The following is a 16,832-nucleotide window of genomic DNA, read 5'->3' as shown; positions in this document are numbered from 1 at the left end:
CGAGCCCAATTCACCTGGGCTCTTCAGCGGCAGGACTCCGGTCTCCGCTCTTCGCACGCGGTGGGGGCAGGCACCGGCAATGTGCCTCGAGCCCCCTCCGCCTTCAGTCTCCACTTGCTGGTGCCCGCGGGGCTCTCCCTCAGCCATGGGAGCCCCGCACAGGCAGGCACCATCACCTTCACTCCGGGCAGCTTCTCAGGCGGCGGCGTGCGCGGGACTTCCTTCGCAAAACCGGAAGTCCCGCCCGCCGCCAGGCACATTGTTACCTGACGTCCGCCCTGGCTGCAGCGGTGATTTCCTCGGTGGCAAGAGGGGTAGGCTCCCTCATATTTAACAAGATAAAGCGGGGTGGGCACCCGCTACTCAAATCACGGCAAAGTCGCGGGGTGGGCACCCGCGCAATTAAAGCATAAGTAAGCGGCCATGAGCGGGGTGGGCACCCGCTCTAATTACCAAAATAAGCGGGGTGTGCACCGGCCATGCTTGCATCACGGGGGAATCCCTAAGCTGGGGCTTCCCTCTCTCCCTTCCAGCAGCGCCGCGCTGCAAATCCTGCTCGCTCCTCCTCTGGGCAAATTGGAATAAAGCGCTCCCCAGGCGCTGGAAGGCTGCATCCAGTCTTGACAAAGTAAAAGAACAAGCTAAAGGTCCAGGAAGTCCATCTGGCATCCAGGGGCTGGGCAGGGCCCAGGGAGGCAAGCCGTCCCCTGGGCCCCAGCAGCAGCACGCCCCTGGTCGTTTCAAGTCAAGCACAAGAACATTTTGTAAGGGGACACAGCCCCTTTTTATACACCAAATCCCTTTGTTCTGGGTTCAGGGTGAGGGGGAAAACCAGTCGCAGCTGGTTGGAGAGCACCCTTGATGTGCTCAGCCCCTCACTCTATTCACTGGCAGGGCTAGGGTCGTCAGTCGCACCACAGGGGGCGGAGCCAGCACTGTGTGGGGAAAACCCTGCCCTATTCAGGTCCAAGGGGCACTCCTCCCCAGCCATCAGCATGCTAATCTCACACTCACCACTGGGGCAGACCCAACCAGACTCCTGGAGCCAGGCTCACCAGCCAGCTCCAGCCAATCACACGCCAGACACACTGCACACAGAAGTGCCCACTTCTAGAAGTGGCACTTCCAAACTAGGTACATGCACGCCGCACACATCATCGCGCAGCATTCAATCCCACGAGTCCGCACATACCAAACTCGGGCCTGCACACCCCACGCATCAGGAGCTACTAGGGACACATACATTCCCCATGCATTCCTATGGGAGGGCAGGCCTATCTCACCACATGCACTCAGAGCACGCACGCACTTTACCCTGGGACACAGGGAAAGTGCGCAGAAACCAAAAAATCACCACACCAAGTCACCAGTAAAAAGCAAAAAGTTCAGGGGTGAACCTGCCAGAAGGGCCAAGTCCAACACACACATTGTAGGCTGCTTTTGCTTTGCACACTTCATGAAGTAACACATTTGTTTTTGTGAAATATTAATTTAGAAATAGGCTGCAAATGTTTTGGTATTCAGCTCTTCTGCTGGGATTCCATCTGAACATTTCATCCAAATTCAAACAACATTGTGCCCTGTTTTTCTCTGTGGTCGGAAACTAGCACCTAGACATGATATAGAGATCCAGCTGCTATTTCTTATCATAAAGGCCGAGACTTGAAGTTTTGAAGTTAGAGAGGAGAATTTGTAGCATAGACAAACTTCCAGGATGAACGTGCCGGCTCTGCGCAATCTGAGATGCAGACCAGTTAACGGCAGATGCCAGGCCCTATACCATCCCAGAGAGCATTCATATATTATTGTGAGGTTAGGCTTAGGAAGACACACTAATAACCATGATAGGACTTTTCATTGTGTATGGTTTATTAGTAATGCTAATTTCCTACTAAGTTTTGAAGTTTTCTAGTTACAGTACAGTTGCTTCATAAAAGAACACAATATTTCCAATAAATATTGCAAACTGTTCTTGTGTCTCATTTTTGTTTATTATGGACACGCATGACTGAGAGAGCGAAAGGAGATGACCTTTTACTGCGGTTCCCTGAGGGGACTAGAGTTTTGTGTTCTGCAGTGCTAACTTACCTGTTACCCTTTGAGGGCAGGTAAGGATTTATGAGCTAGCTTGGATTTGGGCCCATAGGTACTGATGTTCTATGGTGGTGCAGGAGCTAATTTTGATTGTGGTAGGTCAGACCACTGCCTGCTCTTCGGGGGGTCTATGGGCCCGCCCAACAAGCAGGCAGCTGTCCGACTACCGCGTTTTGATATGGCCACTGTGCTGCCAGTCAGAAAGTGCTCTGTATCACAGCGGCTTGTGCTGAGGCAAAGGAAAAGGGCTACAGGATAAGCCGGCATGGAGCTCCTCCTGCACGCCTATGGATCGTGTGCCATGCACCATGTTGTGCATGGACACGGTACATGGAGGTGAGTGGGGGCACTACATGTTCTGATAGACTTTTCATGGTGGTCTTCCCACTTCCCTGATCCTGGTGGAGGCGACGGTCTTCCCTCCGACCACTGTGTTTCTGACCTCTGCAATTGTAATACTGCAGTCGGAAAAAGGGGCTGTCAGCAGTCGGACCGCCACCGACGGCCTGTCAGTGGTGGTCTGACTGCCATCGTAATCAGGCACACAGTCCCTACATTAGTTCTATCTTTAGACAGACTCCCTGCAATGCTATTTTGTCTGTACTGACACTTTATTATACACTTAGGGGGGAAAATGCCTTGGAGTTCAGTTTTTCTTACCTATGGCCTACAGAGGCCATTGGCATAAAAAATGGGGTGTAACCTGTGCGAGAAAATCAAATCTGCAAGTTCTATAACTATGCTCATCCAGAATTCTCATATTTCCCTGGCTCAGCTGATGATCAGTACCCAGGCCTTTTTGTCACCTTGCTTTAAAAGGTTAATTATATTACTCTTCAGCAGCAGAAACAAATGGCTCTCCACACACAGGGAGCAATTAACAGTGCTTCACTCAGCTGCTATGGAGGAAAGGGGTGGGGCTGAAGGATCTGCATCAATCAATCAGCTGTCACACTGTACCAGGGTAGGGCCTGTCTAAGCCCATTGAATAAAGAAGTGAGCCCAGTCCTTGGGAGCCACCACAGGAGGGGTCTCCCCTTTGAAGTTTTAGACAGGAAAGCCCTGGCAGTGCTGTCAGTGAGGGGTGTAACTGAGACCCCCCAAAGGAGATGTGACTAGTGATTACTGGACTGACATCATTTTGAACTGTCCCAGAATGCTGTGCAGAAAGGTTAGGACAGTGGTGGAGGGGTGATGTGGCACCCTAGGATTGGATGGGGTGTCTGGGTTCTGAAACTTTTCACTTCCCTTTAAAAAAACATGCAAAAGGGGGTGACTCTCTCTTGCTTGGTGATTTCTCCGTGCTTCGCTGCTGTACCATGGAGCTGCCATGGACAATTGAAATAAAGAACCCCCTAATGTCCAATGAGGACTAAGAACTATGCCCAGTTATCCCCAGGACCAGTTGGTTTCCCCAAGGACCAGTGAGTCTGATCCCCTTCTACCTCCTGAGGGCCAGATGGGGGAAAGCCTTGGACTTCTGCGGCTAGAGACAGAGACCAGGATGAATACCTGCCCAGGGAGCCAGGAGACTCAGCTCTCTGTGTATTACATTGCTTCAGGGGTCAACAAGTCTGCTGCAACTGCCCCTGGTTACTAGAAATCGTCACCAGGAGAAAAATGAGCCCAAGGTCATCAACATTGGCCCAATAAGGCCAGAGTTATAACATTTTCAAAATTGGGGACCTTTGACCTTTTAACAAACTGAGTGCGTGAGTCTCTGCCACCATTTCTTAACTTACTCCTGGATTGGGCTAGGGCCTGGGGTTCTGTACAGGATTTACTAAATGATTTCTTCAGGGAGGGGGCATGCATGTGGCCCCCTCCCCGGACTCTCTACTGGCCCCGGTACTCTATCCCCCCAGCTGTTTATACTGAAAGGGGAGCTGGGACGCCATCCCTGGCATCCTTAAAACAAAGGAGGACGGAGGAGTACCGTTCCAGGCCCCAATAGAGGTGTTCACGCACCTGCTCCCATGTCTGAGGGGGAGCGGTGAGCCAACGGAGAAGACTGCACCCTGACTACGAGAGTGGGCAAGGGAGGAAAAGCTGCCGGCACTGGTGTCTGCACGCCGAGGTGCGGGCCAGCCGAAAGCCTGCAGGGCAACAAGGGGTGGGCTCCCTTGGCTGGGGAGTACCCGGGTGAGACCAGACACCCTCCCAAAAAACAAACAAGAGGAGAAGCCACGTGGAGGGAGGTCCTCAACAAAAACCAGGCAGCATCTCTCTCCAGAGTAGTAGGAGATATATGCCCAGCTCCTGCTGGAACGTACCATTATGCTCTGCGGGGCACAGGAAATGATTCTTACAAGACACTATAGTTTCCAAAATTGAAAAGTTACAATTAATTTAGTTGCTATTAGTTATTTTGAAAAATATTTAATAATTTGAATTTTTTATTTCAGAATTCTTCTAATTTATTTACGTTATTACATTTTGATATATTTCCAAATTTTTAAAATTTTTGTATTTAAATATGTATTTTAATATTTATAAAGAAAATACTATTTTTATGAATTTATTATAATTAATATACATTTTACTTAATGATAAATTATTTCTAAAAATAATTATTGTAACAGAACAAATCTATCAATTTTGCAATATTGATATGCATATCATTTAAATATTTAACATTAAATTTACTTTTTAACAATGATCCCACTCATCCTCTAAAACCCAAACGCTGCTACAAGAAATTATAAATCCATTATTGCTATATATTAATACAACTAAAAAAACAAATTTCAATAATTTCATAATAAATAAATTATCTTACTAAAAACACAAATAAAATAAAAAACATATAGAACAAAACACACTACAATGAATTACATACTAAATAACACTTACAAACTTTATTACATATGATATTTTCTAAATTGGTATTAAAAACCACACTTAAAACGATATGTTAGCATTCAATATTCCTGTTGATGATATTTTTAACATCTACACAAACAATGAGTCCACGGGTCTGGTGAGAAAAATGAAAAAGAAACTATGGAAAACTGAATGACAATGCTCAACAGGACCTCTATCTATGTTAAAAGTCCTCATAAAGAGGACCTAATCCCCTCACCCACTGAATTGGCATGCTTCATCATGTGGGATCTCCTCTTGACCGCAACCTGGTGCGGTTAAGGAGCTACAACTCCTTAAAACTGTCAAATGTGGAGCTTGCGGATGTTTTGAGATGTACAGGGAGGACTAGATCTCCTAAAGATCGATGAGGCTGCCCTTAGGATGGTGAATAATGTGTGGTGCAGTGTCAGTAAAGTTAAAATTGACTACAAGGAGAAAAAAATGTTCATTAAGAGTCTCCAGGTGTCAAGGTTAAAACAACAGCAGAAGCGCGGTCTGAGCAAATTAGCGAATGCGCGGATGAAAAACAGAAATGCGGTCCACATGTTTCAGCCATCTTAGATCAAACCTGTGATCATGGCTTTCTTCAGGACCACAATATATAACTACTGCAGCTAATTTGTGTGACTAATTCGTGGATAGTGAACATTAATCACAATAGACAAAAACAGTGGAACGTTACAACCAACTGTATACCTGTGTATTATATTGTTAGGAAACACTACAGGGATTCAAGGCAATCACCTGTTGGAAAGGAGAGAGACAAAAAAGAAAAAAATGTTCTCAATCATAACATATATATCAGACAGTATTACATCCATACTTAATGATAAGTGCTGTACACAAGGCCACTATTGACCTTCTTACCCGTGTCAAATCGGGGATACCACCCACCGCTCCAGGAAACAACTCATGGCGAGAGGCAACGCTCTGTGAAATAAGGGAAAAGAAAAAACTAATATACCGCAGGTATCTAGTTCCTAAATAGAAATACTCAAAAGTAGTACTTCTACTCTAATAAAAACAATGGACAAGGAGAAAGTCACTCGGTCAGGAAGTCAGAATACAACGGTAAGTGGCATCTCTCTTAAAGCTAACTGTATGCCCAAGTTAGCATTTCTAAGTTAAACAAATGGCGATAGGTAAACTGAGATAGAAAAGTTTATTGTGCTACCTCTTAGTGTACCCGCTTATGTAATAGAGGTGTACCATTAAGGAATAATCCAGCAAAGTATGTAGCATGTTTAAAACAATTCTTTGGGCTCTCAATTGGAAAAGTAACAAATCTCAAAAACGGGTTCCCAAACCCAACTAAGAGATTGGTTGCACTCGAGAAAGTTTGATAAAGCACTCCGTAACATCTAGTAGCGGCAACTAGTAGTCAATCTAAGTACACATGCACTGACTGCAATGGAAGAAAAAGTTCTTAACAGAGGTTTAGGTTTTGTTCCTACTAGTTCAGGTGATCCTTTCTCCATACTATGCGAATTGGCATGCTTCTTTCGAAAGATCAAACTCCACTTTTTCTTTAAGGACTGAACACAGTCCTTAAATGATATCTCATTAAGAGATGAGAAGGTTCACAGTGGTTTGAGAATCAAATCCACCTTCTATCCACCAACTCATTCAACACCAGCTCATGTTCTTGCTTTTGAAACTGCAGTGACCCATGAAGTATCTAAGCTCGATATGTCCTCTAAGAATCACTATAAAAATCTACCCAATCTAGAAAAACAGGCTCTTGACTCTTTATCTAGAAACTCGGCCATTACCATTAAGTCCGCCAATAAGGGCGGTGCTATTGTTTTTCTTAATACTACAGATTACCGAGAGAAATGTCTGAGACAACTTAATGATGTACGCTCTTACAGAGTGTTGCGCACCGATCCTACAGTGAGACTTCAAAAAGAGATCGGAGAACTTGTGGCAGAAGCTAAACTTGATGGATGGATCTCCACTCATGAGGCGAACTATTTGGTGACTACTCATCCCATAACACCATATTTTTATATACTACCAAAGGTGCATAAAGCACATCGCTCTCCTCCAGGGAGACCCATTATTTCCGGACTAGGTTCATTGCTTGAACCTTTGTCTACGTTTGTGGACTTCTTCTTGAGACCATTAGTTAAGACTATGCCTACTTACCTTCAAGACATGAAAGACGTTTTACAAATTCTTCCTGGCATAGATTTTAATAACGAGACGGATTTCCTACTCAGTTTCGACGTGGAATCCCTCTATACCTGCATTCCACAGACAGAGACACTTGAAGCCATCAGAGCATTACTGGACCACAGTCCAGGAGTCTTGAGTACCCCAGTTCCTTTCATCATGGAATGTGCCAGGCTGGCAATGACTGAAAACTTTTTCAAGTTTGAGGACCGGATTTATCTCCACATCTCCGGTACTTCAATGGGCAGTGTTTTTGCCCCCAGACTGGCCAATCTCTATGGCCATCTGTTTGAACAGAATTGCGTACTCACTGCAGCAAATCCATTTCGCAGCCATATTATTGAATGGAAATGTTATATTGATGACATTTTTGTCACTTGGAGAGGAGACATTATTACACTCAATGCCTTTCACGTCTGGCTTAATGTCCAGAATGATTTCTTGAACTTCACTATGGAATCCAGTAAAATGAGTTTGCCATTTCTAGATCTTCGGATCTTTCCATCGGATAGGGGTTTGGAAAGCGAACTCTATACCAAACCTATGTCGAGGAATTCTCTTCTCACGTACAATAGCTTTCATCTGAAGGCACTTCGGGCAGGCTTGCCCTTCGGACAGTTTCTTAGGCTGAGAAGAAACTGTTCAACTAATGAGAATTTTGAGAAACATGCTGATGTTCTTTCTCACAACCTTCGGGCCAGACATTACCCCCATAGACTGATACGACAATCATACAAACGAGCTGCTAATAATAATCGTGAAGCTCTGCTAGAACCCACCCAACCTAAAGCTCCACTCGAGAGGTTGACCTTTGTAAACACCTTTAGCACCTCTTCTAACCAGATCCAAAAGATCGTGCGAAAACATTGGCGCATTTTAAATGTAGGTCAAGAGAAATTACCTCCACCTTTGTTTTCTTTTAAGAGAGGTACCAACTTGTGTGACACATTAGTTCACAAGCGACCCAGGAATGTAGCAACTCTTCCTTTTAACACTTTGTGGAACTTGCTGCCCGTCCAGGGACATTTTCCTTGCGGGAGCTGTGCTGTGTGTCCTCAAAACAAACATACCACTGAGACCAATATTGGAATGGTCAAACCGTGGAGACAAAGCAGACACACAAATTGTAACAGCGAGAAAGTGATTTATTTAATCACGTGTCCATGCCAGAAGAAATATGTGGGCATGACAACTAGAAAAATCAAATAGAGAATCATAGAACACAAGAGCACCATTCGGTGCAAGAAACAATCGACTCGCTTGACTAACCATTTCCTTGAGCTTAATCATAGCCCTGAACAAGTTCTATGGACTATCCTTGAGCAACCATACATTCCTTCACATGTCACCGATGTGTCCAAATTTCTTTTTTTACAAAAGAACAAAGTTGGGTTTTTAGGTTGCATAGTGACCTAGATGGGCTCGATGATGCCATCCCATGGACTCTTTTGCAATTGAAATAAACATCCTCAACATGATTGAGAGCTCTCTCATGCAGATAGTTTACTCAGGTACCTACATCGTTCATACCAATATATGGTGTTACTACACTATATACTACTACCTTTGTTGTGTGCAATACAGTACCCACAAACTATTTACCATAACAACTCACTATAGTACATTTATATTTTGCTATGGAGTATGACACCTGCATATGATTTTTAGTCAACACCATGTTTTCATCCTAGCAGTAATACTTAGTGGCCATTTGGTGGTATCATTATGAGAGACACACTTGCATTCATTATTATCTTTATTTTTACTGTTTAGATCTATACATTAGTGTTGTCCTCCACGAGTTCCATGGCTCGTAAATTTGTAGGTCTTAACAGTGGTAGCAATATTATATGCACAATACTCCCACATCGAACTATGCATGATTATCTTATGGAATGAATGGTTTCTTTATTGTGCACCGATCTCTGTCCATCTTGATCAGGGAACTACTGGGGTTCAGTTTTTGTTACGCTTCGCAACATTCCCGACTTCCATAGTTCGTCCGATTTCGGCTACACTTCCCATAATGCCGATGCATAGACGTTCTGACGGCTGCGTCACAATGATGCAGATTGATCCCTATTGGTCACATCATGAAACGTGTCGACGTTAGCATTGGTAGCGTCGGGTCCCAGGTGTAATCACTTTTCTTCAAGCTTAAAATGCTGCGCTCCAACCGTGTCCGGTTACCTCTCGGAGCAACCAGGAAGGAAGCCCAGGGTAACGACGGACAGGTAGGTTATAGCGGCGCTGTGTACTTAACTTCTGTGCTTTTTTGTATGCACACAGCACCCACCGTATAGATGTTACGGAGTGCTTTATCAAAACTTTCTCGAGTGCAAGCAATCTCTTAGTTGGGTTTGGGAACCCGTTTTTGAGATGTTACTTTTCCAATTGAGAGCCCAAAGAATTGTTTTAAATATGCTACATAATTTGCTGGATTATTCTTAATGGTACACCTCTATTACATAAGCGGGTACACTAAGAGGTAGCACAATAAACTTTTCTATCTCAGTTTACCTATCGCCATTTGTTCAACTTAGAAATGCTAACTTGGGCATACAGTTAGCTTTAAGAGAGATGCCACTTACCATTGTATTCTGACTTCCTGACTGAGTGACTTTATCCTCGTCCATTGTTTTTATTAGAGTAGAAGTACTACTTTTGAGTATTTCTATTTAGGAACTAGATACCTGCGATATATTAGTTTTTTCTTTTCCCTTATTTCACAGAGCGTTGCCTCACTCCCTGAGTTGTTACCAGGAGCGGTGGGTGGTATCCCCGATTTGACACGGGTAAGAAGGTCAACAGTGGCCTTGTTTACAGCACTTATCATTAAGTATGTATGTAATACTGTCTGATATATATGTTATGATTGAGAACATTTTTTTCTTTTTTGTCTCTCTCCTTTCCAACAGGTGATTGCCTAGTATCCCTGTAGTGTTTCCTAACAATATAATACACAGGTATACAGATGGTTGTATCGTTCCACTGTTTTTGTCTTTTGTGATTAATGTTCACTTATCCACAAATTAGTCACACGAATTAGCTGCAGTAGTAATATATTTTGGTCCTGAAGAAAGCCATGATCACAGGTTTGATCCAAGGTGGCTGAAACATGTAGACCGCATTTCTGTTTTTCATCCGGGCGTTCGCTAATTTGCTCAGACCGCGCTTCTGCTGTTGTTTTAACCTTGACACCTGGAGACTCTTAATAAACTTTTTTTCTCCTTGTAGTCAATTTTAACTTTACACTTTACTGACACTGCACCACACATTATTCACCACCCTAAGGGCAGCCTCATCGATCTTTAGGAGATCTAGTACTCCCTGTACATCTCAAAACATCCACGAGCTCCACCTTTGACAGTTTTAAGGAGTTGTAGCTCCTTAACCGCACCAGGTTGTGGTAAAGAGGAGATCCCACATGATGAAGCATGCCACTTTGGTGGGTGATGGGATTAGGTCCTCTTTATGAGGACTTTTAACATAGATAGTGGTCCAGTTGAGCATTATCATTCAGTTTTCCATAGTTTCTTTTTCTTTTTTCTCACCAGAACCGTGGACTCATTGTTTGTGTAGATATAGTAGGGGGACCTGTCCGCGTTGGTCTGTTAATTTTCCCTCAGACCCTCAAACTTACCTGTTTTCGTGAGATATTTTTGACATCCCAATATTCTCGACACAATAATTTTGTATCACAATATTTTTTTTTATATTTTGTGCAAACACAGGAGGTTGCACTCAGTGGCCGTATGGTCAACAAGTCAACAAGGTATAATGGAGGATGCTTGTGAGGTATGCCATTATGGAAAATAAGGGGTCTGGCATGTTGCTCTTGCAGTGGATAGGTAGAGTAAAGAGATGAATCATGTCAACAATATCCAACAAACTAGGGATGTCTCCTTTATGATCCTCGTTTTGCGTCACTTGGGAGTCACAGATGAAGAGAGTGTTCTAGTAACTTGGGGGAGGATACCATGATGAAGTCTGACAACCCTGAGTCGAATACCCAGAGTTTGGTAGATGAAGTAGAACATGATGGCCAGTGTGTCTGGTAGCGGGAAGTGTGAACAAGAAAATACTGAAGGAATTATTTTAAATCATTTTTTTTAATAACTTTTAGATTGGTCATTTAGGATCCAATCATGCCAACTCAATTGATCATCAATTGAGTTAGCTTGATTGAGTCCTGAATGACCAATGTAAAAGTTATACCAAACATTAATTTAAAATAATCCCTGAGTTGGCTTGATTGGGTCCTGCATGACCAATCTCAAAGTTATAACAGAAATTCAATTAAAATAATTCCTCGGTTGCCATGATTGGTTCCTTCAGAATTTTCATGTTTTTCAAATTATTCACCTATCTCCTGAGGGAAGATTGGATTACCCTATTTTGTTCTTGTTGAAAGTGGGAAGGGGCAGGCAAGAGGTAAAGTGTTTGAGATCAATTGAAGATGAGGGGTGTGTTGTTTAAAAGAGCAATGGCTAACTCCAACTTTCATTGTTGATTGATTTGCCTGTTGATGTGCTGGATGATAAATGACCCAATTACAACTTTGGCAGTACAGCGCCAGGTCCGTCCCACCACCAAACCTCTGTCAGAATGCCCGCCAGATTGGGAGTTTCCTCCCGTCTGTCAGGCTGGTTTTTGATGTTCACACTGTGGTGCCTCTAAAATTGGTCACCGCAATGGGAACACCAAAAACAGTTCCTGCACGGCATGGACTAAAAAGTCCACGCCGTGTAGGAACTGCGGTGCATGCACACAGGGGGACACATGTTTTGCCCCCCTGTGCGCATTCCCATGCAGAGGAGCCTTTGTTTTCTCTCTGCAATGGAGTAAGAACCTCCATGACACAGCTGGTAGAGAGGAAACTCGTAATATGTTTGGCGGGACCGTGGCGGTCCTGCCAAGCATATTGCAGCCTCCTGGCTGCTACAACACCACCAGGGAACGCAGGCTGCAGTGGGGCTTTGACAGTCCAACCGCCCTAATCGTAATAGGGTGGTCTGGAGACCACCACTGTCACTCCCTGCGAGTGATTCGTAATCGAGGCCTTAATCTTTTGGTGTCAGGACATGTAGGAGGTTGTTGAGGTGAACTTGGTCTCTGTGACAAAGACGACATTAAGTTTATCAGTGGAAAATAAGGTCGATTGTGACTAATGTATCCATGATTGCCCAATGGACATCAAGCAGCAGGAAATGCAATTTGTGTTCAGTGTGCTTGCAGGCGAGTAGCATTCAACAAAATCTAATGATCTCAGTACATCGGATTTCTTCCTGGAGAAACACCAAAATGGAAGGGTAAGGAAACAACAGGGATTAAGACAGGTGAGTGGACAACAGTGAAATAGGAAGTAGTCAGGAGGAAGTACATTCAGAGTAGGTGAAACTTGAAGAGCAGGGGTGATGAGGAAGAAACAAGTGTCCAGGACGAATTGAGAATTGAAGAGAAAAGTTGAGGTGACCTGGGGAAAGGAAGTTGCAAAGGGATTATTGGGACTAAGATGTGATCAGGAGCAAGTGAGACTTGAAAAGGAATGGAAAGGAGATTATTGTGATTAAACAATGAGTAATGTAATAAGGAGGAGGGGATGACAAGGAAGTATGAGTTGGTCAGGATGAAGTAAGATTTGAGGAGAAAAGGACCAGGGATGCACGGTAAATAAGAAGTGTTCAGGCGAAATTAAGCCTTGAAAAGAGAAGGTGCAGAAATTATGGAAAGGTTAGAAGGGAGAGAGGACCACAGGCATGTAAGAGATGAGCTGGAGGGAAAAGAATTTGACAATAGAAGAGCAAAGAGATAAAGGGAAACAAGAACAGGAGGAGACAAGGAGGACGTGAGAAGAAAAAGGGGATGATGAGAAACTAAAAAGGGGCTAGTGTGGAAGTGGTACTAAAAGTGGAAGGGTGGGGAGTCGAGAGGGAAGTAGGATGCTTCAAAGGGAAAGTGAGACTTGAAGAAGGAAGTTGAAGAGCTAATGCAGCAACCAACTAAGGAGGAAGTGAAACTGGAAAACAAGTTCAAGGGGCTGATGGAAAGTAAGAAGGGGAGGAGCCGAAGGTGAAATAGGATCTGGGCGGTACCAATAGGGAAAGTTATAGGTGATCATCAGAAAGTGAATCTTGGAAAGAAAGGCAGATGGGACCAGAGGGGAATAAAATGTATCCAGGAGGCAGAGAGAATCGACAGTGGAATGAAGGAAAAAGCTTAAAGACGGGCAACAGTCAGAGGGAATAAATCTCCTAGTGAATTATAATTATCCTTTAAGGGCATTTGTGCCAGCGTGCCGAAAGCCCAAATATCACATGAGAAAAAAATATATTAAAAAGCAGGATCCTGCAGGTGAGACAGCACACGGAACGATGGAAGAGTTGAATGATAAATGTGGTAGAGAGGCTTGGAAACAAAGGGTTCAATACTTATTGAATACACTGCGAATGTGAGACAGAAATAGCTACATAATCAAAGTTAAAGTGAAATAAACCAAACGTTGAGGATGAGGGAAAATGTTCTGGAAATAAAAGACAGACACCGAAGCTAAGGAAAGCCAGGAGGGAAGGAAAATCAACAAGGGGATTTTGGCGAGGAGTTTAAAAGATACAAAGTGAAAATGCTGGCGTCGTCGATCTCTAACTTTATAAAGGTCAGTGTCAGCCTGCAGCGTTTCCCTTTTCAGGTTAAGCACAATAACAGGACAACTGAGAACCTCACCTGCATGCATGAGAAAACTACTCAAATATGATTTATTTTGGAAACAACCTTTACAACGCAGTCATTACATCGCACTACATTTACATAGCAGTCATTACATCGCAACATCCTTTACATCGCATGTCATTACAACGCAGTCATTACATCACATATTATTACAACGCATGTCATTACAACGCATGTCACTACAACGCAGGCATTGGTACCCTTACTCTATCCAACACTTACCCTACTGTTGCACTCACTGGAGTTAGAATAGTAATGTTTACCCCTACACTATCCAACACTTACCGTACTGTTGCACTCTCTGGAGTTAGAATAGTAATTATTACCCCTATACTGTCCAACACTTACCTTAAATGCAATGTAATGGTATGCATTGTAATGGTATGCGTTGTAAAGGTATAATGCAATGTAATGGAATGCGTTGTAAAGGTAGTTTCTGAAAATGCTATGTAATGGCATGCGATGTAAAAGAATGCGTTGTAAAGGATATTCCGATGTAAAAACTGCATTGTAAAGGCATGCGCTTTAAATGTATGCGTTGTAACGTCATACATTCAATTTATTTTTCAAGAGAACAGAATCATGTTGATTAATCCAAGTTAGCCTCTTGGGGGCTGCCATCCATGTCAACCAATGATCCTTGGACATTCTGCATTCTGTCTCCAACGTCTTCATGAAAATCTCACCTCTAACTCTTGGCGTGGACATGTGTTACCTGCATAGATGTAATTAACAAGTGTTGCTAATTTGCAAACCTCTCCAATGTTACGCTTGCCTAATCTTCATCCATAGAGGGGAGTTTGTAATCTCCTTGTGTTAATTAATTCCGTGCTGCTGTCAGAACTCACTTGTAATAAGAACGTTTCAGCAGGATTTGCCTGTAACAATGTATTACAGATGGGTAGGTTCATCATATTGTTGAAAGGGGTCCAACCAGCATGGGAAATAAAGTAGGGCAACCACACTGTTCATCTAAGAGACTGAACTCATTTGTTTGTATTTCTCATGGTTTTAGAGGATCTACCATCCTTTTAATGAGTATTTTACTTAAATCATGTATTTTAACACCATGACATATTCTTCGTGAATGCATTGTCATTTATGTGCTTTTATGATTTGCTTGTCAAATCGAATACATTTTATGACTGATTGACTTCACTGTATTAAATCCAGGGCCTCCTCTCTGTACAGAGGTCAGGGTGGACTGCGTTGAGTGATTGGCCTTTGTAAAGAGTAGGGTAAGGAGATGGGACCGGCTCGCAGTGCTCGGAGCTGATTGCCTTCACCTTGTCTCTGCCAGCAGTAGGGTGATTTTCACTGCGAAAATGCTTCAAAGTTAAAATACTTTTGAAAAAAGCATTCCCTGCTCCAATTCCTATCTCTCATCTGCCCTCCTTTTATCCTCCTGACCAGAGAGAAATCGTCAGCGAAAGAATCGAGAGAGGAGAATCAATTCTCCAACTGCGCGACACACAATACCTGCAAAGACAGAACTGGGCGATAGATCTGCATGATTGTACGACTGAATGTCGACACCAACAGTATTGTGGTAAAAGTATATCGCGCACAGAATATAGTGGGACAAAATACCAAAAGATAAGTGCACATAGGTAAGTATAGATTTGCTATTCCCAACTCCACATCTACGTACTGAGATAAATGTAACACTTAGGTACATATATGCAGTGGCGGCTAACCGAGAGTGTGCAGCGGGGCGGTGAGGCAGAGTGGGGGAGGGGCAGGGTGGATGGGTAGTCGAGTCCGACATACGACGGACAGGAGTAAGGCAAGTAATTAAATAAATAAAACAATTTACATTGCACGCGCTGCATTGCCAACTCGGCGATGTAATGCTAGCAAGGTAAATCTTTTATTTATTTAATTACTTGCCTTATTCCTGTCCGTCGTATGTCGGAGTCGACTACCCCCCCCCCACCCCCCCCCCCCACCCCTCCACCCCGCAGCACTCCCTTGGCGAGCCACCACTGCCTACTGTACGATTTGCACACATTTTGCTGCACTTTACCACACCTACTCCAGCACTTACAACTTAATCTTCTGAGTATAATTTAAATGTCAGGATAAGTGTGGAAATGAAATGGAAATTCTCAGTACATGGTATGTGGGTGTTCAGCTCATTTGCATTAGATTTCCCAGTCACCCCTCTGACCCTCCTGTGAGAATGCACATGTTCTGAATATGTGTGTTGTGTGCCTCCCCCAGGCGTGGATAGATAGCATGCGGTTGTGCATTGATTTAAGAAGTTTTCAACAGTGAAGTGAAATCCCAGCCTCCGCCTTCCGTGCAGACTCTTCAGATCCTCCTATTTCCTTCGATTTAACGAGCACAATGATTCTTCTCAGATAATTCTCCCACTAATGATGGTTTTCAGCAAAGCCAAACATTGATTGTGGGCCCGGGGTGAAATTCACACCCATTGCATGTTTGCACCTTAAGTATATGCTGCAAAATGTATGTGACATCAGCACAACGGCAATACAGAGAACAAGAATACTGTTTTTCCTTCAGAAGTATGCATCGCCCTATACATTTTCTGGGTATTAAACGTCGCTATATGCATGCATAATCTGTGACATAATTTCACGTTCATGCCGAAACAAGAAAGTTTGCAAGCAGCACAAAGTTTTCCATAGCCCTTTGAGAGTGTTGCAAAAAACACAACTTTGCATCTTCACTCACCCATCATGCATGACATACCATATATTTGGCATCAGTAAAAAACCTACAGACACGCCTAAATTGCATACACGCAAACCGGAATTTCAGCTGGAAAATATTTGTGACTCAAGGCCTAAATCCTTAGTTCAAGAATCATATAAAAAAAGATTTTAGAGTATAAGAATCATGGCTTTAATTGATTCATCTGAAAGATGGCGTAAAGAGCAGCACTGGCTGCCCCCCAAGCCAAGATGGATTCGAATGGAATGCCTGAGCTCCCTGGAGAGGTC

The 16,832-nt window shown here is 43.5% G+C and overlaps 1 long non-coding RNA gene across 1 annotated transcript in view; it reads left to right on the top strand.

Moving 5' to 3' along the window:
- Positions 1–16,832, top strand: part of LOC146796793 (uncharacterized) — a 147,267-nt gene that overhangs the window by 75,604 nt on the left and 54,831 nt on the right. Inside the window, exon 2 of the long non-coding RNA XR_014969957.1 lies at positions 15,277–15,473. This is a non-coding gene — a long non-coding RNA (uncharacterized LOC146796793). The remainder of the gene's footprint in view (positions 1–15,276; positions 15,474–16,832) is intronic.

This window comes from Triturus cristatus, chromosome 10, assembly GCF_964204655.1.
Source record: "Triturus cristatus chromosome 10, aTriCri1.1, whole genome shotgun sequence".
Classification (NCBI taxonomy): Eukaryota; Metazoa; Chordata; class Amphibia; order Caudata; family Salamandridae; genus Triturus; species Triturus cristatus.
Note: the sequence above shows the minus strand (reverse complement) of the source record. Positions and strands in the feature narration are given on the sequence as shown.